General features: G+C 34.8%; 1 pseudogene; it reads right to left on the bottom strand.

The window, feature by feature from the left end:
• Positions 1-715: 715 nt before the first annotated feature.
• Positions 716-13196, bottom strand: LOC109092037 (annotated as a pseudogene).
• Positions 13197-13714: the final 518 nt, after the last annotated feature.

Here is a 13714-nt window from a genome sequence, read left to right as displayed (position 1 = left end):
GAAAACCGCAAGAAAATGATTTACTTCAGGATGATGGTTTTTATATTTTGGACTGAGAGAATTTATATTATTTTTTTTTTTATTGAAGTTGTATTCTCATTACTGTAATGCACCTGGATATTCTATTAAGATTTTTTAAATTAAAATCAACAAAGTCACAAAATATAAACACATATATTTTGCATCAAAATAATGAGATTTGGGGTGAACTGAATGAAAACATTGTCAAAGTCAAAAAAAAAAAAAAGATTATGATTTTCTGCATTATACATTTTTCCTTTTGCAGTTCTAATTATTTTTAGATTACTGCAAATAATAGATTTTCAATAAAAATCCACAAATTAAAGTCATGAAACTATAATCTGTAAATAACACAAATTACATGAAAATAATGTCATGCACTAATGAAAAAAAAATCTTCATGCATGAATTTTTTTAGCTTATATTTATTTCCTCAGATTACTGTAAATAATAGATTTAGAAATAAAAAAAATTAAATTCAACAAATTAAATTCAGTACAACCAGTGCAACTGCAATCTGTAAATACTGCACAATCTAATTGATTTTAAAACATTACTTTTTAATTTTAATTTTATATTTAAGTTTTGAATGTTTTAATTTTTTTATTTGGGGTAATATATTTAATAGATTTTTACATTTTCAATTTGAATCTATAATTTTTATGTTTTGTAATTATGATGTACTGCGAAATCAAATTGATTTGCATTAAAGTAATGAGAACTGGGGTGAAGTGACATGAAAATAATGTCACAGTGCACACAAAACAACTAATATGCTTCATGCATTCTTAATATTTCAATTACCAAATTAAAGGTAATACTACATTCTGTAAATATGTAAATAATGCAAAATCAGTTAGATAAAAATAATAAAAACTGGGGTGAACTGACATGATAACAATGCCACTGTGCAAACAAAAATAGTCTGTTTTCTTCATGCATTCTTCATTTTTCTTCTACTGTAAATCATTAAAATGAAAATCTAAGTAAAAGCAGTACAACCAATACTGCAAAATTAAATTGATTTACATCAAAGTAAAGGTTTTTAAATAATGCCACAGTGCACAAAAAACATGTTTCTTCATGCAAAACATAAATCTGTTGACATCTGACCTACACGTGTTCTTGACAGTGCTTGTATAAATAGCAACATAAGAATGCCGTCATTTGCATTATTTTTTCCACGTTTACAGGCTTGTAAAGCAGCGGTCAGCTTCCGTGTGATGATGACTGATGTGGCGTTGTGCACGGCGCTGGTCTGAAAGTGCACGTGCGCGTTCACATCATAATGAGCAGGAAATCGGCGCAGGTTTTCCTGCCGCAGCGAGCGTGTGTGGCCGTCCAGAGCCTCTCTGTCCTGGGTGGAGAACAGCAGCGGGCTGCGGGACAGTGTGTCCGACCCGGGACTGCTCAGACCGGACAGTGACACCGGACTCCTGTCCATGTCGTCCCGGCACAGGATGAGGCGGGTCCCCGGCGTCGCTCGGCAGACGGAGGAGAAGTAATCGCTCATGCGGCCGTCCTCCACCTTAATCGGCTCCTGTTTGGCCCCCATCAGGGGTTCAGACTCCCGCGGGCTCATGTGAAACGCCCTGTTGCCGTGGCAACCGTCTCCCGAATCGCCCGATGAGCCTGGAGAACTGTCCGCGCGCTCGTCGTCCCAGCGAGCTGCCAATGAGATTTGATTTCACAGCGTTATGCGCGTGCGCTTTCTGTGACGATCTGCGTGCTGAACCTCCCTGAGGACTGATTATGAAGTTCTGCGTTTGTGTGCGTATTTATAAATGTTTAAATGTAGATATTTTTAGTCTATAGGGCTTGGGCGTCGTGACGTCATTACTTGGCGTGGCCGCCATGCTGATGGCCTCCTTTACTGGCAGTGTTTACTACTGCGCAGTGTTTTATGACATACTCCCTCCTCAGCCCGTGTGTCTTAATTTGATTAATTAAAAATCTATTTCAACCATGGTAAACCGTTGCTGTATTGTGGGGTGTAATAGCGACACACATAATCGCCCTTTGAAAAAAATGGATTAACTTGCCACTGCTTTCCTGCTTGGAGGATGCGCGACCCACGGGAGACCAAGTGAGGTATGATATCTGAAATATTAATTTAGATAGCTTAAGTAAACACTGAAATTTCCTGGGCTACTCATCCAAAAAAACGGAAAATTTCTACATGCATCATCTGTTCTGTGTTTTTTTTGCTGTCCCTCTGCTGACAGCAAAAATTCGTACTACAAAACTGGTTGCATTAACCTAAGCGAGATTGTGAAGCTATGTCTAACGTGACTCTTGCTTACATTGTGTGAAAATCGTGCTCTCACACCCTACCACGCTGTTATCTTAAAAAGGCCAATATCACGCTAAGGTTGCTTTCAAGTAACGGTTAAGCAAAACGATGGTTTGAAAATATCTGTTTTTGCTGGAAGGGCAAACTGTGTAGCAACAGGACAACAGCAGTCACAGAGACTGACAGGTCCGATGGAAGGGCTAACGGGATATTTTACAGGAAAATACTACAACGGAAGACAGCGGGAAAAGAGCTCAAATACATGAGAACCCCGGAAAAAAACGGATGGGGTTGACAGCTACTAAATAACTTTTGAAACACATAAGTTAGTTAAAAGTACATGTGAATGGTTTGTTGGCACTAACGGTTAGTAAACTAGCAACTAGGGGGTGGTGGGGGGGGCGGAGTGCAGTTTACCTTTGTCTGGATTACTGTATACTGTTTTGCCGGCTTTATGATCTGCAGTTCCTTAACCCATCCCATTTGTGAACTGCACATGAGACTCCAATGACTTGTAGCCTCGGAACTGTTCTGAAGTGTAGGCGCTCACAAAACAAACAAGGTAGCCGAAGATATCTGTAATGCAAAAGTGCGGCAGCAACTCGTCGTCGGTGCTCCACACTTTGTTGGGATTTGTTTGCTCGTTCGACTTGCTGTATGTTTACATTCACGACGCCATCAACATGGCTGCGACGTCCCAGAATGCAACGCGGCGCCCAAGCCCTATTACCCGCATGTTAGATTTTGAAGGTGCCTTCAATAATTGTTTACAATTAAAGTTGTGAATAAAAAAACAGTACATGAAAAAAACATGTTTAAATGTAAATACTTGCTTTATCTAGGGAACAATGACTACATTTAACCAAATTAACCAGTGGCCCAGATGACATCAGCGCAAAGCAATTTTAAAATTATAAGCTGTTCTGATGGAAGACTGTGATTTTCACAATATATGTTGTGATGAATGACTATTGTTTTTTTAATAATAAGGTATTATTGTAGTTGCTGAAGTCTTTTGTTTTGTTTTGAAAGATATGAACACTTTTATAAATCAAAGATGCATTAAATTGATCAAAAGTGACAGTAAAGACATTCATAATGTTACAGTAAACACTGTTCTTTTGAACTTTCTATTCATCAAAGAATCCTGAAAAATAAATGGATTATTATAATCATACTTAACTAAAACTGACACCATAAAACCATTTTTATTACTTGAAATAAAATAAACATGAAGTGAAATAAATTATTTATGAACTTTTGATTCCAGATTTCTATGAATTTCTATCATTTATATATGTTTGTGTGTATATAAAACTACAAAAAATGACAAAAATAATAACTAAAATGTAAAAAAAAAAACTGAAAATATAAAAGTAAAAACTGAAGGATCAAGTGACACTGAAGACTGGAGTAATGATGCTGAAAATTCAGCTTTGATCACAGAAATAAATTACAGTTTAACAGATATTCACATTGAAAACAGCTGTTTTAAACTGAAATAATATTTCACTGTTTTTACTGTATTTTTTGATCAAATAAATGCAGCTTTGGTGAGAAGAAGAGACTTCTTTCAGAAACATCCTAATTATTCCAAACACATGAATGGTTGTAAATCAGTTTCCACAAAAACACAAACTGTGTTCAACATTGATAATAATCAGAAATGTTTCTTGAGCAGCAAATCATCATATTATTATGATTTCTGAAGATCATGTGACTCACCGTGAGTATGAAGGTACGTTCTGGAGTCGAACTCTCCTCCGTTGTGTTGAGTAGCTTTAGTAAGTGACGGGACGGTTCGTGTGGCGTCCCACCATCCCTCTCTCCCTCTCTGATCGCACAGCTGTGTGTGTGTAGTGAGTGTGTGTGTTTGAGTGTAACACAGCGAGCCACACGCTGCTTCTGACGTGTCACTGTGATCCAGTCGCGGCGGGGAGGCGGAGTCTGTCAGAGGGCTGCCGCCCCATTGGCTGTCGCGGTCGGAATCTGAGCGCTCAGGCTGGAAGGACGATAACTGCTGAAAAAAACAGAACAAGAAGAAGTGAGGAGAGAAAACCCTCCAAAATACACTCCACGTGGATTTATTAATATAATTATTATTCATTCTAAAACTTAAAGGTAAATCCGTTTATTATCCAATTGAAAGTGAGCAGTTGACATGTGTAATTTTACTGCTCAGTATTTTTTCTGTAATATTTACTTAGATTTTCTCTTAGAATTATTTATTTTCAGTATAAATCACACATTTTGTCTATAAAAAATAAACTGATTTATTGAAATTGTTATAACTTTTTTAGGAATTTCAATTAAACATAAACCTTTTTGTCTTTTTTAATGTCTACAAACTTTTTATTAGTTTTTATTTCAGGTTTAGTTTTAGTTATTTTTTAGTTATGTTAAGTTAAACTAAATTGAGATGTGTTGTGTTTGCTTTGTAACTGAATTAAAGTAAGTTTTTTTTTTGTATTTGTATTTACATATAAATACAAATACAAAAACGTACTTTATTTAAAAAGTTTGTAGACATAAAAAAAGACAAAAACACAAAACTAAATTCCTGAAACTTTGAAAATTCAAATTATGAAAAAAAACTGTAGTAGTAACTTGATACTATTTTTTTTTGACAGAAATTAATCTTTTATTCAGTACACATTTGATCAAAAGTGACAGTAAAGATGTTGACTACATTATAGTTAACATGAAATAACCTTCAAAAATACATCTAATGTTAATTTTAGCATTTACTAACACATTAATTCAAATCAAAAGTTGCATCTGTTAATAATAATTAATGGACCTGAAGTAAAGCTAAACAAAAATTCAGCTTTGATCACAGGAATAAACTACATTTTAAAACTTAACACAATAGAAAACAGTTATTTTGAACTGTAATAATATTTCATAATATTAATGTTTTTACTGTATTTTTAAGCAAAGAAATGCAGCCTTGGTGAGCATAACTCAAATGATAGTGTGTATAAAGAAAGAAAGAACCAGAGGAGATAATATGGTGAGTGAAAATTGTGTTTTAAAACTAATATATTTAACATCTTAAATATGCATTTGAGCCTAAATGAGACTGAAGGTCTGAGGGTTAGAGCTGAGATCAGTGTGACACCTGAGAGTGAGGAGGAACCAGGATCTGGGTCCTGCTGCTCGACGCTGGAGGGTTGTCCTCCGGCTCGTGCTGCTCTCTGTAGGGGAACGCAGGTCTGCTGGGCTTCAGCTGGTCCAGAGACAGCGCCACGCCTTTATACTCTGTGTCCCTAAACACACACAGTTCATCGCTTTATTACAGTAAATATGATGTTTCAGCATGACATTCACTGCAGCAGGTCACCCTCATAATGCTTTTGAGTCATTTTGACAAAACAACTTCTAGAAAACCCATAGTTTTTAGTACAGGAAAGAAACTTGGCATATGGATGAGGATTATCAAAATACACATAATTTTTTTTATTTATTTTTTTTGTGGGGTTTTAAAAATGAGATTTTAAGAGATATAACACCTTTCATATTCGGGTCATTTTTGACCCGGAAGTGAGCTGTGGTATTTCAGACTGCTCTGATCTTTTCTAACTGATTAGACTTACGAAAGAATTATGAAAAGTGGCATAGACCTTCATTGAGGGGGTCAAAACTTTTGTACAGTACGACTTATAGAGTGTTTAAGCTGTCTATCACCAGCAAAGCTCAATGACTAACACAGACAACATGGTAAAGAATGCAAGCTACATGCTAATTCATGTATTAAACGTATTATTATAGCACTATCATTAAACGTATTAAAACATGTTAGCAACATGTTAGCCACATGCTAATCATGCTAACAACATGCTAATTATGCTATCAGCATGCTAATCATGATAGCAACATGTTTATACATGCTAGAAATGTGCTTATCATGTTAACGACATGAAATATAATGCTAGCAACATATTTATTAATACATTTTTTATTGGAATTATCAGTGTTTTCAACTATAATGTTATCAATATTTTTTTTTCAGGAATCTTTGATGAATAAAAAGTTAAAAAGAACAGCATTTATTCAAAATATAAATATTTTCTAACAATTATAATCTTTGCTATCACTTCTTAACAATTGAACACATCCGTGCTGAATAAAAGTTTTCATTTCTTTCAAAAAAAGAAAAAGAATACAACGTGCTGAGCCCAAAACCTTTGAACTGGAGTGTGATTATTGTCTAGAAAAAGATTTCTATTTTAAATAAATACTCTTCTTTATAACTGTTTATTCATCAAAGAATCCTGAGGAAAGTATCACATGTTCCAAAAGAATCTGAAGCAGCAAAACTGTAATAAATCATCATATTAGAATGATTTCTGAAGATCATGTGACACTGAAGACTGGAGTAATGATGCTGAAAATACAGCTGCGCATCACAAGAATAAATTACAGTTTAATATATATTAAAAAATAAAAATTTATTTTATTTTCCATCATAATAATATTTCACAATATTAAATTTTTCCTGTATTTCTGATCAAATAAATGCAGCCTCGATGAGCAGAAGAAACTCCTGTAAAATTCTGATCCCAAACTTCTGAACAGCAGTGTACAGTATATAACTACGCTGGTTATTCATCGTGAATGTGACTCACGTGAGGACGTAGTTGACGCTGACGATGCAGTGCGGACGAGACGAGCGGCTGTTGTGAACAATCGTGGCGTAACTCTGCACCCAAACCCAGCCGCCGTGTTTGGACAGGAAGCGGTAATATTTAGTGGTCACCTGACCTTTGACCAGCACTGCAGAGACACACACACACACACACACACACACACACACACACACACACACACACACACACACACACACACACACACACACACACACACACACACACGTATCAAACCGGTTTTAACAAACGCATATTAAATATATATATAACATTTGTACAGTAAGGATCAGAAAGGTTGGAACAGGAAAATTTTTATTTTGACTTTTTGTTCATGGCACAAAAAAAAAGATTAAATAAGACACCAAATATGTAAATATAAAATAAATAAAATTATAATATATAAATATGCATGTGTGTGTGTGTTAAATATGTAAATACATTTATGTATGTAAATATATAAAGTGTTGCAATACTTATTAATCTTTGTTAACATTAGTTAATAAAAACTAAACTGTCGATTTTTAGTTCATGTCAGCGCACATCCATTAAATAATATTAATAGATACAGCTTTTGATTTTAGTAAATATTGAAATGAACATGAACTAAGGTTAAGTGTTTTTCATTGTTAGTTCATGTTAACTAACTGTGTTTTTAGTTCATGTCAGCATTGTAAGGTGGTTACGTTTTATTACAATAATGAAATTACTAATATAATAGATGAATTAATATATAATATATAATACTATATTATATATTAAACCATACATACACCTTTTATGTGTGTGTGTGTATAAGAATTTTATAATATGTACTCAAATAATATTTTTTACACTACTATTTGCAAAAAAAATATAGTATAACATTTATTTTTATATAATAAAAACTCATTATATTATTTTTTTAATTTTTATGAATTAATTTATGAATTAATTTCTATTCATTTCTATAAAATTATAATATATTTGCAAAAAAAATATAGTATATTCTTTCTGTAAATATTTCATTCATTTCTATAAAATTATAATAATTAATACAATATTTAAAATATGTTTCTGTAAAATATGCTCAAAAATATTTGGTATATTATTATTAAATATATTATTTTATTTTTTTTATTTTTTTGTGTTTTTTTTTGTGTTAATTTCTATTCATTTCTATAAAATATAAAAAATATATATATATATATATATATATATATATATATATATATATCTAAAGAATTATATGTTTTGTACATTATAATTAGTAGGCAACAACACAAAATATCTAAATTATTTTTTCTTTTTCATTATTTTTTTTTTTCTTTGTTTAATTATTTTTGTTTTTCTTTATTAGTAATTTTTTTTACATTTTTTTTTGTTTTATTTTATATCATTATTTTTATTTTATTTGTTATAACACTTTAGATTACTTTTACATGTTTTTTTCACTGTACTATGAATTTAAAAGACTGAGGACTTTGGATTCCTCACTTTAAGAAGAATACTGATATGATTTGGACTCACGGAGCTGATGAGCGCAGCGCAGGTGAAAGCTGTCACAGCTGTGCACCGTTATGATCCAGGTCCTTCGCAAATCAGTCATTTGGTTCATACATCCTTTCAGCTTCTGAAACCCGTCGAGGCACAGAACAGCCCTAGGTAATCAGTGTGTAAACGTACCATGGATAAGATGAAAGTCATTAGGCCAGGTACGACAGACGCAAGAGGCTGCACACTACCGGTGGAGAAAGCAAACAAGGGGAGTCCGAGGAAGAGATGAGCTTCATGTCTAGACTGGCTCTGAACATGAACATGTTGCTGTGAAGCTTGATCTCGGTGACGGCGCTGGGAGGTAAAGCGTGGTGACCCACCGCCACCAGACCCACAGTTCTGATAGCAGTCCAGTACAGACGTCTTCAGATAGCCGCTGCAGTGGATGACCTGCGGGGGGTCAAAGGTCAACGCCTCCGGTTAATGTCTGTCAGCGGACTCGGCGTTCGTTCTGTGTGTGTTCGTGTGTGTGTGTGTGTGTGTGTACCTTATATCCTCCGCTCGTCAGTCCGGCGTTACGTTTGGCCAAAACACACCTCATTCTCAAGAAGAACGAGCGCTCCACTTCCTGCTCTGCAATCAGCAAAATCCAACACCGCAGTCATCAGTCGGGCTTATATGCACGATATTAATGCTAATTTGGTCATATCTTTATCATATGAATCTGCTATTTTGCCTTTTATACACTGACAAAAAAAGAGAAATGGCTTTGAAACAATTTTTATTTTGAAATTGCTTGTAAATTGCACAATTATTGACAAAGAAATGCCAAGTGAAATTATGAAACAAAGACTAAAATAATTCTTGTAAAGGCGAAAATAGTTGATGTAAAAGATACTACAATTATATAATTTTTTATATTTCTGTATTTTCTAATGTAGTTAAGAAGATATTTTTTGTTGTTGCCTAAAACAGTCCTAATTATGTTTTAATTGAATAATAATACACATAATTATTGTACAAGATACTTCAAAATAATCTTTCTATATACTTTATATATTTTTTCATATTTATGTATTTTGTATCATAGTTCATAATTTAATTTAAAGATTTTTTTGTGTCCAAAACAGTCCTAATTATATTTTAATTGAAATGTTATAAAAATAATTAGTGTAAAGACTAAAATTATTATTAGAAAATTCCAATAATTCCAATAATCTTTGTTTTATTTACAAAACTGAAAAAGCATTATGTATTAAAATTAATATTAATTATATATAATTTTTTTATGTACTTATTTTTTAATAATTAAATATAAAGTAAAGGTAAGAGTAAAGTCTCACCGTGGATGAGGTGTGAGTGGAACGAGGGCGGAGGGGTCAGAACCGCGGTCATCTCGTCGTGATCGGCCGGATGGACGTACTCATAAATACTGTTCCCGGTCAGTTCTACCTGTGTGAAAGCAGGTCTGTGATTGCACTGGAGCAGAAGAGCACAGAAACACATCAGATGTTAGTCAGGTCTTCACCTGTGAAAGGCCCAGATGAACCGACGCCGTCTCTGAGATGTACATGATCTTCCCATCCGCAGCCACCACGAATATAAAGCCGTCTAACGTCTGCAGATCAGAGAACATCAGACAGATCACGACAGAAAGCAGCGAACGCCATGAAAATCTGGAATGAAGCGTCATTAACCATGACATCAAAAAAGCAGCAAACTGTCTTCTAATGCATTTGCATGGAAATGAAACATTAGCTTCACTGTACAGAATCTCATGCCATAATTCTGAATGTCAATAATAATAATAATAATAAAGTCGTCATATTACCTGGAGCATCTTGCTGATTATTACCTGCAGTAAATGAGATCCGAGCTCAAGGTTTGTGTGTTCTAAAGATCTGCTTCGACCCCAAACCTCACCTAAACCTACAGCACCCACACAAAACACATTATCTCATGAGACATACATATTACACACTCACTCCATCACACACATCACACACAACACCACACACACACACCACAGCACACACACAACACACACACACACACACACACACACCACACACTCACACACACATACACACACTCACTCACACTCTCACACAAACCACACAAACACACACAGGCACACACATGTTTGATTTCTCTGAAAAAGGGGGGGACATCCCATAGGTGATAATGGTTTTTAGGTTCTGTACAAAAACATGTGCTATGTGCCCTACACAACCCTCACCCCTTACAGGACACTGAAACTGGTCTGAAAATTCAGCTTCCCCTCCTGTAATGCTGTGTTATAACACACTTAGTCATTATACAAATTTGTGTCCTTATATGTTCACAAACCCACACAGCACGACACAACTCCTCTCCTACTTCACTATATCTCTCACACACACACACACACGGTCGTGCTCTAGCTAGCTACTCTCTTCTCGCTCTCTCTCACACACAATACACACTATCTCTCGCCACTCTCTATTCTGTCATATTTTTACACACACCACACCACACACACACAATTACTCTATATCGCCACACTACGTTATAAGCCACTTGCACATAATCACACACTCACACGCACACACTTTATTGGACTCTAGCTTTTTCGTCTTCACACACAGATTGCATATTCCATATTGTAAAGTTGGGCTCTTAATCATTAAATTGTTGAAATGTAGGTGGATTCGGTTCACCAATATTAAAACTATAGTTTTACATTATAAGATATTATTAGCCTATTTGGGTATATTGAATACTAAATAATATAGAACAGTGCAATACTTACAAGATTTTTTATTACTGGATTGTTTGTGTCTTCTATCTTTGCATATTCTTATTTAAACTAGCTTATGGACTAATATTGAAATAGGTGAAAAGGCCACGTTAAAATTATTGTTTCAGATTCGATGATCGGCACAAAATAACAATCATATTCTCGCCAGGGTTTGGGAACAAAGTGTGTATATACCAGTTTAGGTGTATATTAGATGAGACACTGTTAACAATCATTCTGTTTGGGCATAAAAAAAAAAAAAAAAAAAAAAATGCATATATTTTATTTGAATATTTCACGTTCACACTTTCCTCGGCGTCGCTGTATACACCGCTTAATGAATGAAACCCATGTTTCTCTCAGACGAGGACTGTTCACAGAAGAAGAAGCCGAACGTGAAAGTGAGTCGATTAGTGCATTAATTTTGATATTTTAATTGACTCGTGCTCGCGGGGTTCAGACAGCCGGTCTGCACGCGCTTCTCTCGTGCTAGGGGTGTTCAGGAAGGCGGGTGTGGACGGGGTGCGCAGTTGTGATGGTGGCGGGGGGTGCGAGGTCGACCATGAGAGTGAGCGGGGGGGGTGAGCAGTCACGCCAGCTCAAATTCGTATCAAGGACAGCAGGCTGAATCAACTACATCTCTTTACAAAAAAATGGCTTTTATTTCTAGCCATGCTCTAAAACACACGGCATAGATATCGGTAGGCTTTGACTGAAGCGGTGTCAGAAATTTCGTAATACATTTTGCAATTCAATAAAAACAACACTAAACGGGAACTGTTAATCGAATTCAATCAACAAATTGCAATTTGGATTGTAAGCTATAAAGTCAAGTCTTTATAAATTGTAAAGCAATGCATCCCGTAAATAATCAATATATCCTAATGAATTTGAAATATAATTGTTTTCACAGCGCTTTTTAGTGGTTTGTGCACTTTTCTTTATATTTGTGCACACACACATACATATAATATAATATATCATAATAATCTGTTATAAAATAGCCTTTTATAAATGATATATATCTATTATAAAACATAGCCTAATTATAATAATATGAATAACAATTAATAATTATAACAATAATAAACAATAGAATTGTTGTTGTTTATATTGTTGTTATTATTATTATTATTTTTCACAACAGTAGACTACACACCGTTTAAAAGCAGCTTTACAGATTTGAGTACTGTGTGTGTGACAGAAAATGTATAATTTCGTGGTAAGGTATAAATCCATTTTTCTCAGTGAATGTAGATCTGAGGTCGGCAGCCTATTAAATACATAAACTAGAATAGCCTGATGTTTAGAAAGCAAGGAATTCAGTCGCTTTTGTTACTTTTAGTGCCTTTTTCTCGTGCATGATTATTATTTTCCCTGATAATGACGAGCCTTTCGATTCTCAAATATTAATACAGCTAGAACACGAATCCTTCTGAACCTAAAAACCAGCATAAACATATTATTACACTGTAAGAGTGTAACTTTTCTTGTCTCAAAGGGCTATTTCTACTCTATTTGGTCGATAAGAATGAGTTTTGTTGGTGGTAATGCAGCTATTCTGATCCAGTGAAGTTTTGACTTGAATGGAATCTGCTAATTTCCATGTCCTTGTTTCTGCGTTGGTGTAATTATTATCAAGCGTGACTGTTATTATTAATTAGTGTCGAGTGTTAATGAGGGCACCTGACCTTGCGGGAACACCAGTCGCATCTTCAGGTAGCTGCTGGTCAGTCGGATGATGGACGCTTTGTCCAGCTGAGACGTGATGGCCGACGGTAACGGCAACATTCTGGCGAGCGCGTAAAACTCGCTGTTCTCTTTCTCGCGCCGCGTCCTCGCCGCCGTCTTTGACTTCTCCTTCATCGCTCCGTCAGTCGCGTTCAAATCCCTTTAGACTCTCGATGAATCCAGCGCGAGAGAAGCGGAGCTCACCGGACAGGTGTGGAAGGGACGCGTGGACGCGCATCTGACCCGCGCAGGCCGCTGCCAATCAAAACACAGCAAAACTTTACTTCACTTACTCTAAAGAATTAAATACCACTCTCCATTCTTTTATACTTAAAAATACATAATGACACGGACGGTACAGTTAAAGGTGTTAAAACTAACACATATTTACTTCAGCAGTCCTAAAATTCTGTTATAGCTAAGAATTAAAAAGTATAGTGTTTATTTTCACTTTATTTATTTTTGTTATCACTCCACAGCGAAACACATGAAAACATATTAACATTAAATTATACTCACCACCTTTAGCTCAGGGTCAGTAGTTCCACACTATACACAGACCGCTCATTCTCTATTCTATTCTATTCTATTCTATTCTATTCTATTCTATTCTATTCTATTCTATTGCAATAAATTCTATTGCACTCAGTTCTATTTACATTCAATTCTATTCACATTCTATTTAATTCTATTACATTAAATTCAAATAAATTCTATTCTATATTCTATTCTCTATTCACATTCTATTTAATTCTATTACATTAAATT

This window comes from Cyprinus carpio, chromosome A4 (genome assembly GCF_018340385.1).
Source record: "Cyprinus carpio isolate SPL01 chromosome A4, ASM1834038v1, whole genome shotgun sequence".
Lineage (NCBI taxonomy): Eukaryota > Metazoa > Chordata > Actinopteri > Cypriniformes > Cyprinidae > Cyprinus > Cyprinus carpio.
This window is presented reverse-complemented; position numbering and strand designations above follow the sequence as displayed.